Here is an 18,904-nt window from a genome sequence, read left to right as displayed (position 1 = left end):
GGGATGTGTATCCCCACCCATGATGTAGCGTGGGCAGGGATTAACACACTCTATGAACTGCTGTGGTTGTTCGCTCACCATTTTAACTTAAATGTGTGTGGACTCTTTGTCAGTATATGTATTATTTATGTGTGAGGTGAAAAACTCCCAGTATTCTCAAATACAATGGACAAAAAAACTGACAGGACAACAAATCTGACGGACAATGAAACATAGAGCGCTACTGAAGGCACAGAAGCTAGTATCTGTTTGTGTTCACGGGTGCTTTATAGTTTCCGGGTCTATGACGTCACCCGCCTATGACGTTCTGTCACTCTATTGGACTGCTTACATTCGTGCTTTACGACGCAATCACGCAGAGGCGTTCCCACAGCGGTGACGCAGCGCAAGTTGTGACCTGTTTTCATGAGATTCACCCATACAGTGATGTGTGATGGTTAGCCAAAAGTGCTAATAAATATTAATTTCAAAATCTTATTTTAATAAAAAAATTATAAAGCAAAAATAAATATTAATTGAGCAAAATATTCTGAATAAATTATCTTCTGAGCAGATTTAGTGTTTTTAATTACATGCTTGCTTAGAGCCACAAGGGTTTCTATTAGAAATTCACAAAAACGATTAGGTGTCTTTGTGACTTCGTATACCCAGTATTATTTCACTTATGTATATGCACTGATAACAAACACATGGCAGAATTTGCATTTTAGTAACTTAAATTCTTGAGAAAAAATGCTTATGATTTTTTTGAAAACCCAAACCAAACTCCCGGTGCAACTTATTAAATGTACCAAGGTTATTTACATGTCTGAAATAGATAATTTCCTAGAGATTTTATTCTCTTATTAAATGATAACTTCTTTTTGGAAATCAAAGAAAACTTTGTGACAAAGCAAAAATGTTTCCATTTAGCCATCATTCAATTAGTGTAACTTAAACCCAGATGCTGCTTTTTGATGATTTTCCCCAAAGCCTTGGCTGAGAGTTCTAAAAGCCCCCACTTACATACTTCAGAAAAGTAGTTTAGTTTCTGCATGGTGTGTCATGTCCAGAGAACTGGGGAGACTATTGAGAATAGAGACAAGTAGGCGGTCTGATTCCTCTCCATTAGCATTGATTTGCACTTTAAGGAGAGTGTAATTTAACCACATTCTTCTCCACGTTAGTCTCTCTTGCGTGTAGGGAATGGGGGATGCAAATATAAGGGAAGGATCAAAGCCGTGAGAGCTCTGTGCTTCAAAGCGTTCTTCAGCATGAACACACAGCATCCACGTTAAGTCTGTGAGACATCTAAGGTGTTGCACTGTCAGTACCTCAACACAGGAATGCAGTCGTGGCCAAAAAGTTTGTAAGTTCAAAAAGTAAAGGGAAATATTACAATTGTCAAATCAAGTCAGAGGCAAAGTTTCTGTTCTCAGTGCATCAACATCAAATGTGACCTTAATTATGTTCCTTGGGCCTCATTTATAAAATGTTGTGTAGGAACCCTCCAACATTTGATCTAAGATCATTTGTCAAATCGGAGAAAACGTACATTCGCACAAAAAACATGTGCATGTCTCAGATGTGAAATCCATTTCTGCATTATAGGCCCTTTTATAGCCTATACGATGGGCCAAAATAATTTACACGTGTGGATCAAATTTCAATGTTGACACAATTTTCACAATTCGATTCATGAGCTTGTGATTCGATTTCAATCTCAATTCAATATTGATTTATTTGGATATGTAGCCTACTGTCACAATTATGTTCTGTTTAGCTGTTCCTTTTGTGTCTGTATGAGTTCCTGTTCGTTTCTATGGTTACTGATTAGTTAATCTTTGTCTTAGTTTCCTCATTTACTATGTGTATATATACTCCCTGTTCTGTTCTGTCCTTGGGCGGTTATTGTTTCATGTTACGTGCAGTTTTACTTCTGTGTCTCCAGTAAAGTCTATTTTGAAGTGTTATCCTGTGTTTGTATTCCCTATCCCTCAATTTTACGTTGCAGAATAACCAAACACTCAATAACGAGTAGGAAGAAAAGACTATGGAAAAAAAGTGGTGTGTCTCCTTCTCCTCCTCAAGAACCGGAACATGTTGGGGTGTTTGAGCTGGATGCTCCAACACTGTGACCTCTCCCTTACATTCTGCGAACCCAAGACAGCCACCAAGGTCGTCCCAGAACCAGAGCTGTATTACATCAAAGCCCCAGAGTCAGCGTATACTGATCAGTCCATCTTAGAGCCAGGAGCGGATCTAAACCTGATAGATCTGTGGTCCGTGGATCCAGTTCCTACCCAAGTCCCCACCCCATCTTTGTCTTCTTTGGCAGGTCCCGTCGGGAGATGATCTTCTTCCGCCAATATTTATGCTTGATTTCCTGGTTCCTATTCATGCACTGGTTACGACTACCACTGGCACGTCTAACTCCTCGGCCCAACACTAGCTCATCAACTTCACCTAAGGGCTTCCCCTCCACCTGCTCCACATGAGGCCGAGTCCACGGCGGCTGCACCTCAGGCCGCCAGGCCCATGTCTCCACCTCAACCTGTCAGCCTGTCGGCGCACACCCTGGTTCCGCCTCCATCGATCGGTCCCCAGGTTCTGCCCAGCCCTTCAGCCAAAGCTACACCATGGCTCCTCCCACCATCGGCTCCACCATGGTGTTTGTCTCTGACTCCTCTCTGACACGCCTTAACGAGGGGAGACGTAATGTCACGATTATGTTCTGTTCAGTTTTTCCTGTCGTGTCTGTATGAGATCTCATTAGTTCCTATGGTTACTGATCAGTTAATCTGTATCCAGCTGTTCCTGTTTAGTGTCCTCATTTACTGTATGTATTTATACCCCCTGTTCTGTTCAGTCCTTGGTAAAGTAAAGTCAGTAAAGTGTATTTTTAAGTGTTATCTTGTGGTCTTTGAATTCCATATTCTTCGACTATATGTTAAACCTACATGAATATATAGTGCATGTTAAAATTTCTCAAGGAAAAAATCTTTCTCAACTAATATTGTAAACTATACATGGAACCCTGTCAACATGGTACATTATTTGTAAAGGTTAATTTCTGATGTAGCATTATGTGACATAGTGTTTATCTGCGGATCAAACACTAATTGAGCAATTACATGAGACATGATACATTTCAGTAAGTTGTACTGGTTATTTACTCTGATGTTCATTCATGTTTATTTTGTGCTGCAACTAATAGTAAAGAGGAAAAGTGTGCTCCCGCTTCGTTTGAATTGAGGTATTACAGCAATCTGACACGCCACATTAAGAACCCTAAAATGGAATTTAGAGTTTGAATTTTGTAATAAAACATACAAATTTGGAAAAATATTGAAAAAAAATAAATAAAAAAAAACCTGCTTTGTATTGTCTGTTAGCTTATTGTCTGTGCCATCTTTGTTCCGCTATGGGGTTTTTTCACTGCGTGAGAATATGGATGTGTGGCATAAGAGCATGAGAATGGTGTCAATTGAGTGACTTTCATGCTGAATTGGCAGCCTTGAAAGTATGCATACTAAATAATTCAACTTTAATGCTTTGTAATTATGCTAACAGGGTTTTGGAAAACCAATTTGTCTGTATGTTGTATTTTGAACAAATAGCCTATGGGTTATACTCTTTCAATTGATTATTGTTAATACTACTACTACTTCCACAAATAATACTAATGATAATAATAATAATTATTATTGATGCTTAGATTTCCAAATACCTGCAGTACTCCCAGTCTGCCACAAGGAAAAGTGCACACGCCTGCTTAGAACCTGGTGTGGCAATAAACCCCGTTTCCATGTCAAAGACAAGGTTTTTATAGATCCGAACGTTGGTGTGGATTTTAGCGCAAACACATTCTCAATCAAATGTATGTGTAGCACGTTTTATAAACAAGGCACCTGGGGCCTGTTTCAGAAAGGAGGTTAAGTGAAAACTCTGAGTATGTTAACCCTGAAATGAGGGAAACTCTGGGTTTTCTGTTTCAGAATGGGAGGAATGTCAAACCCGAGAAAGCAGGGTAAGTCAAGCCCGTTTCTAAAAGAGAGGTAACTTATACTCAGAGTCAGTTACCAGGATAACTTACTCTGTGAACCTAACCTGGTCAGGAGCAGGTTTTCTTAGGTAAACCCAGAGTTTATTTCGATCTCCTCCCCCTTTTTAAAGTGCCAGAAGTGTTTAAATACTTAATTCATTCATTCAAATGCCACAAATGCTTTTCTTACTATGTATTTTTGTCAAGTGGCAGATAATTTATTTTGTTTTAAGTAAACTTCGCTTACTTTAGGTTTAGATTAAATTTATAATTTTTTAATATTTGTACTTGAAATACGACCAAAATACTTAGTAAGAAAAGCATTTGTGGTGTTTGAATGAATGAATTAAGTATTTAAACACTGCTGGCACTTTAAAAAGGGGGAGGATATTGTGTACATTTTTAGCTGCTGCCATATTCTTTTTTTGCCTTTTAGATACCATAAAAAAACCCATAAATTTAATTAAAATAATTACGAATTAAACTTACATATTGACCCGGAAGTATGGGAACGTCTTTTTGTTGGGTGCTGTTGCCATAGTGAATCGTAAATTCGGAGCTCCATTGATCGTGGCTTTTCATAGTTGGAGTGCATGAGCTTAGCTCAGAGTCAGTCTACTCAGAGTTGATTGAACTACCTCAATTCAGCTGTTCTGAAACCCAAAACTCAGAGTCTCCCATCTCAGAGTAAGTCAACTCAGAGTTCAGCTTTAAACTCAGAGTTGATTGAACCTCCTTACTGAAACAGGCCCCTGGTCTTATTTTGAATGATTCATCAGTGCATTTTTTTTTTACCAATTAAAGATATTCTTAAAAAGTTGGTATGTTTCATGTTGACTGTTCAACCCTGTCCTCTTATGAAAAATAAATATCTGCTGGTTTTGAGCATGATTTAAAAAAAAAAAAAAAAAAGTTAAATAACTAAAGTTTACTGATGATGTGTTGAGAATAAAATGATGTGCATTCAGATTTTAAGTTATGTAAACATCAACATAATGACACAACAATCATAATTTTTAAGAGAAATGGTAAAGGTGAATGTATATACGGACAAGTTCTCCATTTAGGATTAGAACGAATTCAACCCAAGCGCTCTTTGGTGACGTGGATGATTACGTTACTGTTTATCATCTGTCCATCATCATATAAATCTTGCCCTGACAATTTGATTGGTCCGGACAGCTCTACAACGGATCAAGTCCAGACCAAACTTCCCGACCTCAAATGTTGTGAGTTCGGCCGGCATCCAGGCTAGAAGAAATGATAAATAATCATAAACCACAACAGCATAAATTTCTCCTTTTGTGTTCCATGAAAGTCAGTGATAACGATGGTAATTTACATTTTTGGGTAAATGTTTAAAATTTAGCTTTTTTAGATTTTCCCATGACTGCATTTGGTAAATTCAGCAGTTATAGAAAAAACACAAATCTAAAAAGCATAAATGACCTGGGAGGTTTGTTTGCAGTAAGAATTTTTTCCAATCAATGTTCAAATGAAACCTATATGTTAATATAAAAGGTTTCGGTTCCTTACAAAGGGTCAGGTGACACAGAGTGACAATCTCAATGGTGAGTGGACTATATGAGCATGCCATTGCCTTTTATTCACATTGCATGTGCACGACTGCATGTCTTACGGAAAGGAAGCATTTCAGTGCATCTGGATTACTGTCAATCTTGATTGACATCGTCAATAATCCTGACATAAACCTGGATCCCAGTGATTGGCATTAACATTAGTGGCGAGCAGAGGTGTCAAAAGTATTCACATTCATTACTCAAGTAGAAGTATAGATACTAGGGTTTAAAAAGACTTCTGTAGAAGTTGAAGTATCAACTCAAGCTTTTTACTCAAGTAAAAGTGTAAAAGTACTGGTTTCAAAACTACTTAAAGTATAAAAGTAAAAGTAATGTAAGGGGAAAAAATGCCATTAAAGGGGTAGTTCACCCAAAAATGAAAATTCTGTCATAATTTACTCACCCTCAAGTACTTCCAACCGGTATGAGTTTCTTTGTTCTGAAGATATTTTGAAGAATGTTTGTAACCAAGCAGATAGGGCAACCATTGACTGCCATAGTACGGGCAAAATGCTATGGCAGTCAATGGTTGCCCTCTCTGCTTGGTTACAAACATTCTTCAAAATATCTTCAGAACAAAGAAACTCATACAGGTTTGGAACAACTTGAGGGTGAGTAAATGATGACAGCATTTTCATTTTTGGATGAAGTATCCCTTTAAGGACAAAAGATTAGGCCGCGCCACAGTGCATACCCCACCTCCTCCTCCAAAAAAAAAAATCTAAAGGCCATAATGACTATAATGTTATATTAAAAAGTTAATGTTGACATTTTTTAGATGCATAGGCTACCCGTTTCAGCTGCATATATTCCCATTGAAAATCAACGCATTTTAAGACAATGCAAATACATTAAAGAACCATAAGTGTACTGCTGAGCAAAAAGTCAAAATTCAGAGGCATATTATCAATAACCATTTTTTGAATGTGTGATTAGTGTGGCCAGATTGGGTCAACGATTTCCAGCCCCAAAACTCACCAAATGTACATTTATATTCAAAAAATGGTTATTGATAACATGCCTCTGAATTTTGACTTTTTGCACCTATACAATACTTATAGGCAACTAGTCACTCCAAGAAAAACCCCAAAACTTTAACCGCCAAAATAATGTGATATTATTTTATTGCCATACCAATCAATGTTGATAAGTAAGTTACCATTTTATCTCCTTAAAACATCAAAAATCAATTTCCCAGTAAAACGGATCAAATATGACTATATTATGTCCAGGTAGAAACTGTCAAAACGGCAATCCCTCAGAAAAACACAATGTCCACACAATGTCAACAGTAAGAAGCCAATTTACGTGCAAAAAGTGCCCAAAAGTGTAATAAACAGGCATTTCACACGTTAATGCACACACCACTGTCAAAATGCGTAATTCATTGATACTGTACAATAATCCGCCAACAAAAAATAACAACACTGCGCCTACCATTGTGTTGCACTTTGCTTTGACAAAACTACAGTACGTCTTTCATAAAATACATGGCGCATGCACAGTCAAAACGGATTAATCGTTGATTTTAACCTCTTTCAGCAGCTGTCGGGGTTGCTAGTTGCAGATGTCCTAAGTGTGTATATGATGATGGACAGGAGTCAGGGTCATATTTATAAAGAGTCTTCGAGTCACAGGTGTAATTCACGTTTGAGAGTTGAGTCACTCTCCCACTCTTTACTGTAGATACAACTTGCTGTATATTTATGCCACTGGCATAGCGAACACTGGAATATACAGCTACGAGTTATCACGCTAAAACCCCGGCTAAAGTCATGAATGAGCACGTCTGCCTGCTGATCGCTGATTGGCTGAAAGTGCGTGCTCGTCGGCGAGAACCCGCCCTATCTGGCAACATGGTGTGTGATTTGTGCAGGTGCAGAGCCGGAATAAAAACATGCCGAAATGGAATAGGAGTAACGAGGCTATTATTAAAATGTAAAGAGTAGAAAGTACAGATAATTGCTTGAAAATGTAAGGAGTAGAAGTAAAAAGTAGGCTGAAAAATAATTACTCCAGTAAAGTATAGATACTCAAAATTTCTACTTAAGTAAGGTAACAAAGTATTTGTACTTCGTTACTTGACACCTCTGGTGGCGAGGAATCACTATGAGGAATCTCCTGACACACATACAGCTGAGGCTGTGAAGGCGTAGCGCTGGTCTGGAATTTATGCATCACTATGGATGTTCTTATTAATTTATACTTGTGCTTTTAAAGGATACAAGTTAACATTTATCTTAATCAGTAGTTAAATAGGTAGTTCACCTAAAAATGAAAATTCGAATCACCATTTACTCACCCCCATGTCGTTCCAAATATGACTCTTATGTTGAACATAGACGAAGCACTGAAATGGTTTGGTTACCGACATTCTAACTAATACAGGTTTTTGGAACAACATGAGGGGGAGTTTCATTATTAGGCGTTTTTTATTTTCTTTTTGAGTGAACTAACCCTTTAACATATTTTCCGGATTATTTAAAGTCATTTTTATTTGGCCATGTACTGTATCCCTCTGCAATCTCTACATGTGAAGTAAAATTATTTAAAGTTTATTTATTTGACAAGTAATCTTGTATTGTATTGTGATAATGAGCAGTGATGGCATAACATACTTTTAATATCTAGGCACGTTTCTGCAACTGTATTACAGTTCTAATCTAATATAATCTTACAGATGGGCCTAACACAAATCAATTTAGGAAAATTAATGTATCTTTAATATGATCATGCATGCTCAATTTATAAAAGCAAAACTAAACCATTTATTTTACATGTTATTTTGTAACCTACATCTGTTCTCTGTTAGCGGACTTGTTGAAAAGTTTGCATAGGCTATATAGTCATGATTGTTTTATTTATGGTTTAAAAATAAACATCTAATACTGTATAAGCAACACTGAACTGGATAGAATAATATTATTTCTCACTATACATGAACAAGACTGAAATGTAATATTTTCTTTTACTCTTTTCTCGGGTATCTCTGTGGTTGTATAAGATTGCATATGTGGACATGTTCAGAGAAATTTGCCATTGAAAATTAATATTTTAACTACCAGTATGTTTAAACGAAATGACTGAACGGAATTCAAAGTCTTCAAGTCAGTAAACTTAATCTATAGTATCACTGCTGCATATGGGTGAAGTTACACAAAACACAACATGTATAAAGAGAGCTTATTTTATCTATAATTAAGTGTGTAGCAACCATTGTAGCCCGTTTTTTACAACTATTTGAGTGAACGCAGACAGAGTGACGAATCATTCATAAACAGACATCACTACTTGCGCGCCATATGCGCAGCCTCCTCGTGCGGTTTTGCTTCTCTGCTTTGGTTATTGGTTATGACACAAATAACTCTTTTCATCACACACCACCACAGCAAAAACTGCACATTGCAACCAGTTTCAAAAAATAGTTAGGTGCGATACGATTCAAATTTAGGGGTGCCAGAGGGGGGGCCAAGCTCACCCTCTCCCTCCCCTCTCCTCTAGAACCGCCCATGGATTTCTTTGTTCATTTCACAGCAGTTTGCTCACCCAGTGTAAAATATTGTATTGACAGGAATGTTTTGAACTGCTGTAGAAAGCCCTACATGCCATGACTGAAAGGGATTCATCCTTGCCCTTTAAAGACATACAACATGAATGAATGTCAAACTCTCTTTCAAACCTCACGGTGGATCAAAAGCTCACTCGCAGATTTCTCCACATTACCTCAGAGCCAGATTTGCGCCAGCTAGAGCAGAAGAGGAGCAATACAAGTCATTAGAGTGGCTACAAAAGCAAATGCTCTCCATCAATGTCACTGCAACTTCCCCAGATGCACCTCAAACATGCAGCGCTGATTTCCCACTTCTGCTATCGATCACAAGCCACCAGTCTTTTTCTAGTCAGACAATTGACACTCAGCAGGGCAGAGATGCATTTATTGAGGGTCAGGGAGGGTTATCTGTTCTGTGAGCTATGATGAAGAGGAACAGGCCATCATGGACACGCTATGTCTTTTAGGAACATGCCATCTCAGAGAAAAGCAAAAGATGATAAATCTATTAAAATACAGAGATCAGTTCAAGACCATTACTCTTAAGAAAGCTGTTCCTTTGTTCTTACATATGTAAGTCAAGTCAGCCAAATGAAAACAGGCCCTCTGCAGAAAATCAATAAAAGTATAATGTAGTATTTCCCGCTGATTATTTAGGCAGCACCATTTACACATTTGGCAGATGCTTTGTTACTTTTTTTGTGTTTATACTGGAACATTGTAACATAATTTGGATGGTAATGGAACATAATATGTACATAATTGTGGCAAGCAGGGTGGGGCCGTGAGCCGTGAGAGTGTGTGCGAGGCCGGTGGCGTGAGGGACTTTAAGCAACAGCTACGGATGGAATGGCAACGGCCGCCGGAAGTAAATAGTAAACTGCCAGAATGCAAAAATCACTAAGCAACAATTACGAGGAAGGCGAAATGGATAATTTATTCATTTAACAAAATACCAATAACAAAAAAGAAAAGCAAGAGAATTGTTGCTTCTGGCATCAAATTATATACAGATACAATCAAAATCCCGCAGAACGTCACATAGCGGTTAAAGTCGCACATGTGCAACAGAACACCAGAACGCCATTGCCTTTTCATCCACAGTTGTTGCTTAAAAGTCCCTAATGACCGGAGCGGTCCCAGAGAAGATTCAAAAGCATAAAAGGAGGAGCGACAACAGTGAAGGCCGAGAGAGGACCAGGCCTGGGACATTTATGTAATGTTTGGTTATGTGTGTGCGGCAGTCATCCATGATGAGCTGTCGCTTTTACTTTAGTTTGGTGTTTATTTATATATTAAGTGTTAAACATTCGCTGATTCCTTCTTCCCTGAATAAAATGCCTCGTTACAATAATATATTATTTTGGAACTACTACTACTACTAATAATAATAATATCATTATCTTGTGCAACTGCCATCACACTGGAATAATGGAACCACATTTTATGCCACAAAATAGAATCTCCAATGTTGTTTTTCTATTTTGTAGGAATAAAGGGCTCAGACAAATTTGGGCCATTCCATAATGTGTTGGGCCGGATGAGGACCTGAACACTGCCAGCTGTGTTTCCAATTGTGGAGATTAAGTGAGGCTTGAGGTTTGGGTAGGACTTTGGGTTAGTCTCAGCACAATCCGTCCCAAGCTCAAGCAGCTCAGAGAGTACGGACGACTCTCTGGCAGGCCGTTCTCCTCTTTAATCTGTTCATGGGTTCAACCTTACTTTGATACTTTGAACTAAAACCCACCACTGCAAAAAAAAAAAAGGTTTGGTTGACTTAATAAAATAATAACAAATCTGAGCAATGTAATAAGAGATGTCCAGTAGTTATAAATGTTCTGAAAGATCAACTTTTTTTTGTTAATACTCTTTCCATATCAGTTCTAACGGTGACAGTCTCATTTTAAATAGGATGACTTGGGTGGACAGACATTTCCGGATGTCTGTTCTTTTAATATTGCTTGGTGTGTCATGATACCATGATGCTGTTTTTTAAGAATGATTATTTTGAAGTAAAAAAAATTATAGTCCTGCCAAAATGCAAAAATGCATGCAAATACATAGTCATACCAGAAAACTCCAGACTGTCCAAAAAGCAGTTGAAATCATTTTGGAAAATTCTGATATTAGTATAGAATACTGTTGTTTAGGTAGCAACATTCTTTTGAAACAACAGCAATCTCCACGGTAACTTCCTAAACTGTAAAATAACTACAAAACTATGATTTAAACAGCATTTCAAATAACGTCTCGGTTACGTATGGTAACCCTCGTTCCCTGAAGGAGGGAACGGAGACGTACGTCGGTAATACCGACGAATTGGGATCACTTCAGAGAGCCCCTATCAGCTTCGAGAACTTAAGAACAGGCCAATGAACAATTGGCGTGCGAGATTTGCATCTCGCGCCCCGCCCCGCGCCGCGGGTATATACAGGAAGAGAGAGCACCGCACTGACGTTTTTCACTGAGGAGCCGAACCAGTGACTCGGCCATCCTTCAGGGAACGAGGGTTACCATACGTAACCGAGACGTTCCCTTTCAGTCGGTCACTACGACGTACGTCGGTAATACCGACGAATTGGGATCCCTATGGAAAGCGCCACAGTTACTACCACTACCAGCGCCCAGCGAGAGCCCCTCAGACCCCGTTCTGAAGCGGGCGGGGAGATTCACGCCAGAAGAGTCATACTGCTGTTCCGCAAGACCCATTCAGCAGACTGATTGGATAACGCTGGGAAAGCGTGCCCGAAGGACGCTGCGGTAGCCACATCATCCCCAGAGGGAGTTACCATGTGGAAAGAACGTATGGGCTGGCCGTGGGCAGCTCAACATACGAAAGTCCCAGGGGTGGGCCCGGCCTAATGCAGGCGGGGGACGACACCGTACTGAGACGGCAGAGGAACTCTGCCAAGGGAAAGACACAAGCTCGCCGTAGGGAGCTGTACCGTGGAGAATACACGTATGGGACCGCCGTAGGGGTCACGACATACGGAACCCAGCCTGACACAAGTTCCACCAATGCATACGAGTGCCAGACCTGGCGTCGGACGCTCCGCAACATCCGACTGCCGAGGGGTGCGGAGGACTCAACAGGGTTCGCCAATCCTGGGGAACTCGACTGGAGAAAATAAGCGCACGTATCCGTTCCAGGGGAAGGGAATGGCGCAGCAAGCCGACACTAGAACGGGCACTTCAGTGAAGCTGACTATGGGAAGCGAGCACACGAGAAGCCACCGGCTCTACACGCAGGCTATAAAACCTAGCGAACGTGTTAGGTGTCGCCCAGCCCGCAGCTCTACAAATGTCTGTCAGCGAGGCGCCACGAGCCAGCGCCCAGGAAGAAGCTACACCCCTGGTGGAGTGAGCTCTAACCCCGAGCGGGCAGGGCAAGTCTTGGGATTCATACGCCAAGACGATGGCATCCACTATCCAGTGGGCCATCCTCTGCTTGGAGACAGCCTTTCCCTTCTGATGTCCTCCGTAACAGACGAAGAGCTGCTCTGAGGTCCTAAAGCTTTGCGTTCTGTCAACATAGATGCGCAGAGCGCGAACTGGACAGAGAAAGCATCACCTGCAACTCAACCTGCAACTCAACCTGCAACTCAACCTTGCAAAGACTGAACTGCTTGTGGTCTCAGCCAACCCAGCACTTCATCACAATCTCTCCATTCAGCTAGGATCATCAACCATAACTCCGTCCAGGACAGCCAGGAATCTTGGAGTTGTGATCGATGATCAGCTAAAATTCACTGACCACATTACTGCAACAACCCGGTCCTGCAGATTTGCATTATACAACATTAGGAAGATTAGAGCCTTCCTATCTGAGCAGACCACACAACTCTTGGTCCAAGCTCTTGTTCTCTCCAGACTGGACTACTGTAATGCTCTTCTAGCAGGCCTTCCGGCATGCACTATCAAACCCTTGCAACTGATCCAGAATGCAGCGGCGAGGGTGATCTTTAACGAGCCGAAGAGAGCGCACGTCACGCCTCTCTTCATCAGACTCCACTGGCTACCAATAGCCGCTCGCATCAAATTCAAGGCACTGGTACTCGCCTTCAAAGCAACCACTGGCTCTGCACCAATTTACCTTAACTCGCTTGTTCAGACATACACACCCTCCAGGAGTTTGCGTTCTACCAGTGAACGACGCCTTGTGGTGCCATACCAGAGAGGCATGAAATCACTGTCACGGACCTTTTCCTGGACTGCCCCCACCTGGTGGAATGACCTGCCTATCTCAATTCGAGCAGCCGAGTCTGTAGCCATTTTCAAAAAACATCTAAAGACGCATCTCTTCCAGCAGCACCTGACCAATCAAGAATAGCACTTAACATTCTATTCATTTTTCTGTCTGTCTAATTTATTTAAAAAAAAAAAAAAAAAAAAAAAAAAAAAAAATCCTGTGTGTTCTGTGTTAGATTAACTGAGACTTGTTACAGCACTTGCATACTGTAGCCTCTGACTGTTGTAGTTGCTTCTATTGCTCTCATTTGTAAGTCGCTTTGGATAAAAGCGTCTGCTAAATGACTAAATGTAAATGTAAATGTAGAAAAGCCAGGGCTGGGTCTGCCTCCTCCGAAGGCAGCGCTTGCAGGCTCACCACTTGGTCCCGGAAGGGAGTAGTGGGAACCTTGGGCACGTATCCAGGCCGGGGTCTCAGGGTCACCTGAGAATCACCCGGCCCGAATTCCAGGCACGATTCGTCGACCGAAAATACCTGCAGGTCCCCTACCCTCTTAACTGAGGCCAATGCAATCAGGAGGATTGTCTTTAGAGACAAGATCTTAAGCTCTACTGACTGTAAAGGCTCGAAGGGCGCCCTCTGCAGTGCGGTCAGCACCAGAGTCAAGTCCCAAGAGGGTATAGAGGAGGGGCGAGGAGGATTTAGTCTCCTCGCTCCCCTCAGGAACCTGACGATCAGATCATGCTTGCCTAAGGACTCACCATTAACGAGGTCATGGCTTGCGGCGATAGCGGCAACATATACCTTGAGGGTGGAGGGAGACAGCCTTCGCTCCAACCCGTCTTGAAGGAAGGATAGCACAGATCCGATCGAACACTTCCGGGGGTCTTCTCGGCGAGAAGAGCACCAGTCGACGAACAGGTTCCACTTCAACGCATATAGCCGTCTCGTAGAGGGGGCTCTGGCGGAAGCGATGGTGTCGACTACCGCTTGCGGTAGGTCACCTAGAACCTCCGCGTCCCGTCCAGGGACCAGACATGGAGTTTCCAGAGGTCTGGACGCGGGTGCCATAGGGTGCCCTGTCTCTGAGACAGGAGGTCCTGCCTCAGAGGAATGGGCCAAGGAGGTGCTGTCGCGAGGAGCACTAGTTCCGGGAACCACGTCCTGTTGGGCCAGTACGGAGCTACTAAGAGGAGATGCTCCTCGTCCTCCCTGACCTTGCACAGTGTCTGTGCAAGAAGGCTCACTGGGGGAAATGCATATTTGCGCAGAGCCCGTGGCCAGCTGTGTGCCAGTGCATCCATGCCGAGGATCCCCTCAGACAGGGAATAAAACAACTGGCAGTGGGTCGTGTCGTGGGCAGCAAACAGATCGATCTGTGCGGCCCCAAAGCGACTCCAAATCAGCTGGACCACCTGGGGGTGGAGTCGCCACTCTCCGGGGAGCACTGGCAACCGTGACAGCTCGTCGGCCGCACGATTGAGCAGGCCCGGAATGTGAATAGCACGAAGGGACCTCAGATGCTTCTGACTCCACAGGAGGAGATGGCGGGCGAGTTGGGACAAACGGCGGGAGCGTAGTCCACCTTGTTTGTTGATGTACGCAACGGCCGTCGTGCTGTCCGTCCGGACCAGAACGTGCTTGTCTTTGAGCGACCCTTTGAGGCGGCTGAGAGCAAGATGAACTGCCAGCAACTCTAGGCAATTGATATGCCATTGCAGTTGGGGCCCCGTCCACAGACCCGAAACTGCAAGCCCGTTGTACGTGGCACCCCAACCCGTGGGTGAGGCATCCGTGGAGACAACATGATGCCTGGACACTTGTTCTAGAGGCACTCCTGCCCGTAGAAATGAAGGGTGCGACCACGGAGTGAGGGTTTGGCGGCATCTCAGCGTCACTTGGACACGGAGGGACCCGCTGTGCCACGCCCATCTCGGGACTCGGTCGTGTAGCCAGTGCTGAAGCGGTCTCATATGGAGCAGCCCTAGCGGCGTTACTGCGGCTGCTGCTGCCATATGCCCCAGGAGCCTCTGAAAATGTTTCAGTGGAACCGCTGTACTGCGTTTGAGCGTACTCAAGCAGCTCAGCACCGACTGGACGCGCTCCTCTGTGAGGCGTGCAGTCATGGCGACTAGTGTTGTTTTTGGCGGCCTGTTTTAATTTTAGTTTTAGTCTAGTCTTTGTGTCAAGCTGTCATTTTAGTTTTTATTAGTTTTAGTCATAGTCATACTCTTTTTAGTCTAGTCAAGTTTTAGTCGACTAAAAGTCTGAGCATTTTAGTCTTATTTTAGTCAGAATTATCTATGACTATTTTCGTCTAGTTTTAGTCGACGATAACTGATGACATTTTAGTCAAGTTTTAGTCAATGAAAATTGTATTTTAGTCTCTTTTTAGTAATGCAATTCTATTTAACCCAGTCAATATAGTATAAGTACATATTATAGACAAAACCAAAATCTTCTTTTAGCCAAACCCATTTCAAACAATGTTATCTTATTATATTATTGTTACCTTATGACTCAAGAATACATCCATTCCAGACACGGAAGACGCTCTGATTTGAAGTTACAACATATTTATTTTACCAACTAAACATGTTAGAAGTACACACACATACATTTAAATAAAATAAATAAAAACATTGAGATGTCTCTTAAGGTTCGTGGTGTTTTTTCCTGTAATTTTTGTGGCCAAATTTCTCCCCATGTTTTTCCACAACACCCGTTTTATTTTCCACTTCAATGTAATAAAAGTTTTTCCAAATGTCTTAATAAGAATAAATGCATATTAAATTTAATAATAGGAAAATAATATCCAGATTATTATTTAATTCTTTAAATCTGTTTAAAATTAGACCCACATTATAGTTAAAATGTTTTTTCTGTCTTGTATTTTATCTCAAAATAAAGGATGTAATTTTATTCCACATGGAAATGAGCGGAAATAAGTGAATACAGCCTCTTATTCGCTTATGAGGTAATCATAATGCTGCGGTTATTTTAACATATATAATTGCTGCCGTTATAACGGCACATTTCAAATGTTTACGTGCTTTTCTTTCTTTTTTTTTTTGAGCGGTGATTAAATATCTTGCTCTTGTAAATACTTGCCAGCATTTCAGTAATACAAGTCTAGATCTTTAAAATGCATCCAAATAACAGCGAAGCACAACCGCACGGTGCTCTCCAGTGGCCAAAAAGGATATAGGCTAAACCGTGAATTCTGAAGTTATATATTATTGAAAACTCAGAGATGTGGATTCAGACGGCACCACACGACCTTGGTGTTTGGCAAACAGTAATTTAGGTCATTCGGCCGGAGATTTTTACACGGGTGGTGGGAGAAAAACACTGATATTCTGGATTAAGACGACAATAAAATCACTGACTAGCCCCTGTAAATGATACAGACACCTTACGACCGCTGGACAAACAATTACCGTCCGAATAGTGCTTAAGAAACCCGACTGCCCGCCCATCGGTCTCGTTCACTCACCAGAGCTGCATCTGCTAAAACGCCGCGCGAGTGGGGTTTGAAGAGAGTGATGTCGGCTGCGTCTGCGCAGTGCGCCCTGATGCAGCCCCTGAATGAGACGCACAGAAATACTGCAAAATAATAATAAAAACGCGACTTTTCGTCTCGTCTCATTTTCGTCAACGAAAATGAAGAGACATTTTAGCATAGTTTTTATTTTGTGAACCACATTTAGGGCCCTATCTTGCACCCAGCGCAATTGACTTTGTACACCGACGCATGTGTCATTCCTATTTTGCACCCGCGCAAAGCGCGCTTTTCCCTCCACAGAAGCACGTCGCTAAACTAGTGAATGAACTTGCGCTACCTGGGCGGTTCAGCGCAAAAAAGGAGGCGTGTTCCGGCGCAAACAATCCCTGGTGCTATTTTGCTGTTCCATTAAACAATTGCGCCACTGACCAGAAAAAACCTAGTCTAAAGTCAGTGGCGCGTTGCGCGTTGTTCATTATGCTATTTTAAGGGCGCATGCTTGACCATAATGTATAGCGTGCACAACGCGCATACACTTTGCTCATGTAATCTACACAGATGCAACAGTTATTTTTGCAAATCATAAATTGTTACACTAAAAAATATTAACACATGAGATGACGGAAATCATTGTGGTGTGCCACGAAGATGTGAAAAAATAGGCATAAATCTAGCTTACAAATTATTCAGGCTAATTGTAGTCTAATAATTAAGGAGACCTGCTTGCCCAATAGTGGCAACTTCTGGCAAGACATAAATGTATATAAGGACATCTAACAAATTGGTTTGTCCGTCAAGAACCAGGAAAAAAAATCGGTGAGGGTGGACGCAGCGATGTCCTCTGCTGGCGTCAGGTCCTGAGTAGAGGCAGATCCACCTCCCGTTACACGGCGTGCCCGATTGATGCTGGCAAGCTTGGACTTTCCCCGTCTTCTGATGTCATTGTAGCGCTTGCGGCACTGGTGCGACGTCCTGGGGATGCCAGCTGATGAAACAATTGTGGCTATTTCCTCCCACGCCTGTTTAACCGACGCTATTTTGGGTGGGTTTCTCCCATCCCCATACAACACAACTTCTCTGTCTTTCACTGCTCTTACAAGCACATCAGTCTCCTCGGCTGTGAACCGCTCCTAGCGTGCGCCTGGTAAATAGGCTACGCCATAATAATAGCAATCCATAATGGAACTTGCGCACCTGCTTTTACAGGGAATGTTGGATGACGCTCTGATTGGTTTATTCACGTTACGCCCAAACCACACCTATGAATAATGAAGCTACTTCAGACCAACCCATTTTAGATTTGCGCCGGGCGCAAGAGCCATTATCCCGCCGGGAAAATAGCAACAGCGCCGAGACCCACCCACAAAGTTACTTGCGCTTCGTGCTTTGACACTTGCGTTTCAGATCGTTAAAATAGGGCCCTTAGTCTCGTTTTTATTCGTCATCGTCACATGACCAGCATTTACGTTGCGTCTCGTCTCGTTTTCGTCACGTTATAAAGGTTCGTTGACGACGATATTTAGTCATACTTTTCGTTGAAGAAAACAACACTAATGGCGACCGAGTCGATCTCCATCCCGAGAAAAGAGATCCTCTGTACGGGACAGAGTTTGCTCTTCTCCCAGTTGACCCGAAGACCCAACTGGCTGAGGTGCCGGAGCACCATGTCCCTGTGTTCGCACAACTGCTCCCGCGACTGGGCAAGAATCAGCCAGTCGTCGAGATAGTTGAGGATGCGAACACCACGCTCTCTCATGGGAGCAATGGCCGCCTCCGCGACTTTCGTGAAGACACGGGGCGACAGGGACAGCCCGAAGGGCAGGACTTTGTACTGGTATGCCCGTCCGTCGAAAGCAAAGCGTAGAAACGGTCTGTGTCGAGGGAGAATCGAGACATGAAAGTACGCGTCCTTCAGGTCGATCGCTGCAAACCAATCCTGGGGATGGATGCACCTGAAGATGCGTTTCTGCGTTAGCATTCGGAACGGCATCCTGTGGAGGGAGCGGTTCAGGTAACGCAGGTCCAGGATCGGTCGTAACCCGCCACCTTTCTTGGG

The sequence above is a fragment of the Gobio gobio genome (assembly GCF_949357685.1).
Source record: "Gobio gobio genome assembly, chromosome: 13".
Lineage (NCBI taxonomy): Eukaryota > Metazoa > Chordata > Actinopteri > Cypriniformes > Gobionidae > Gobio > Gobio gobio.
The sequence above is the reverse complement of the archived record's forward strand: the minus strand, read 5'-3'. Positions refer to the sequence as shown.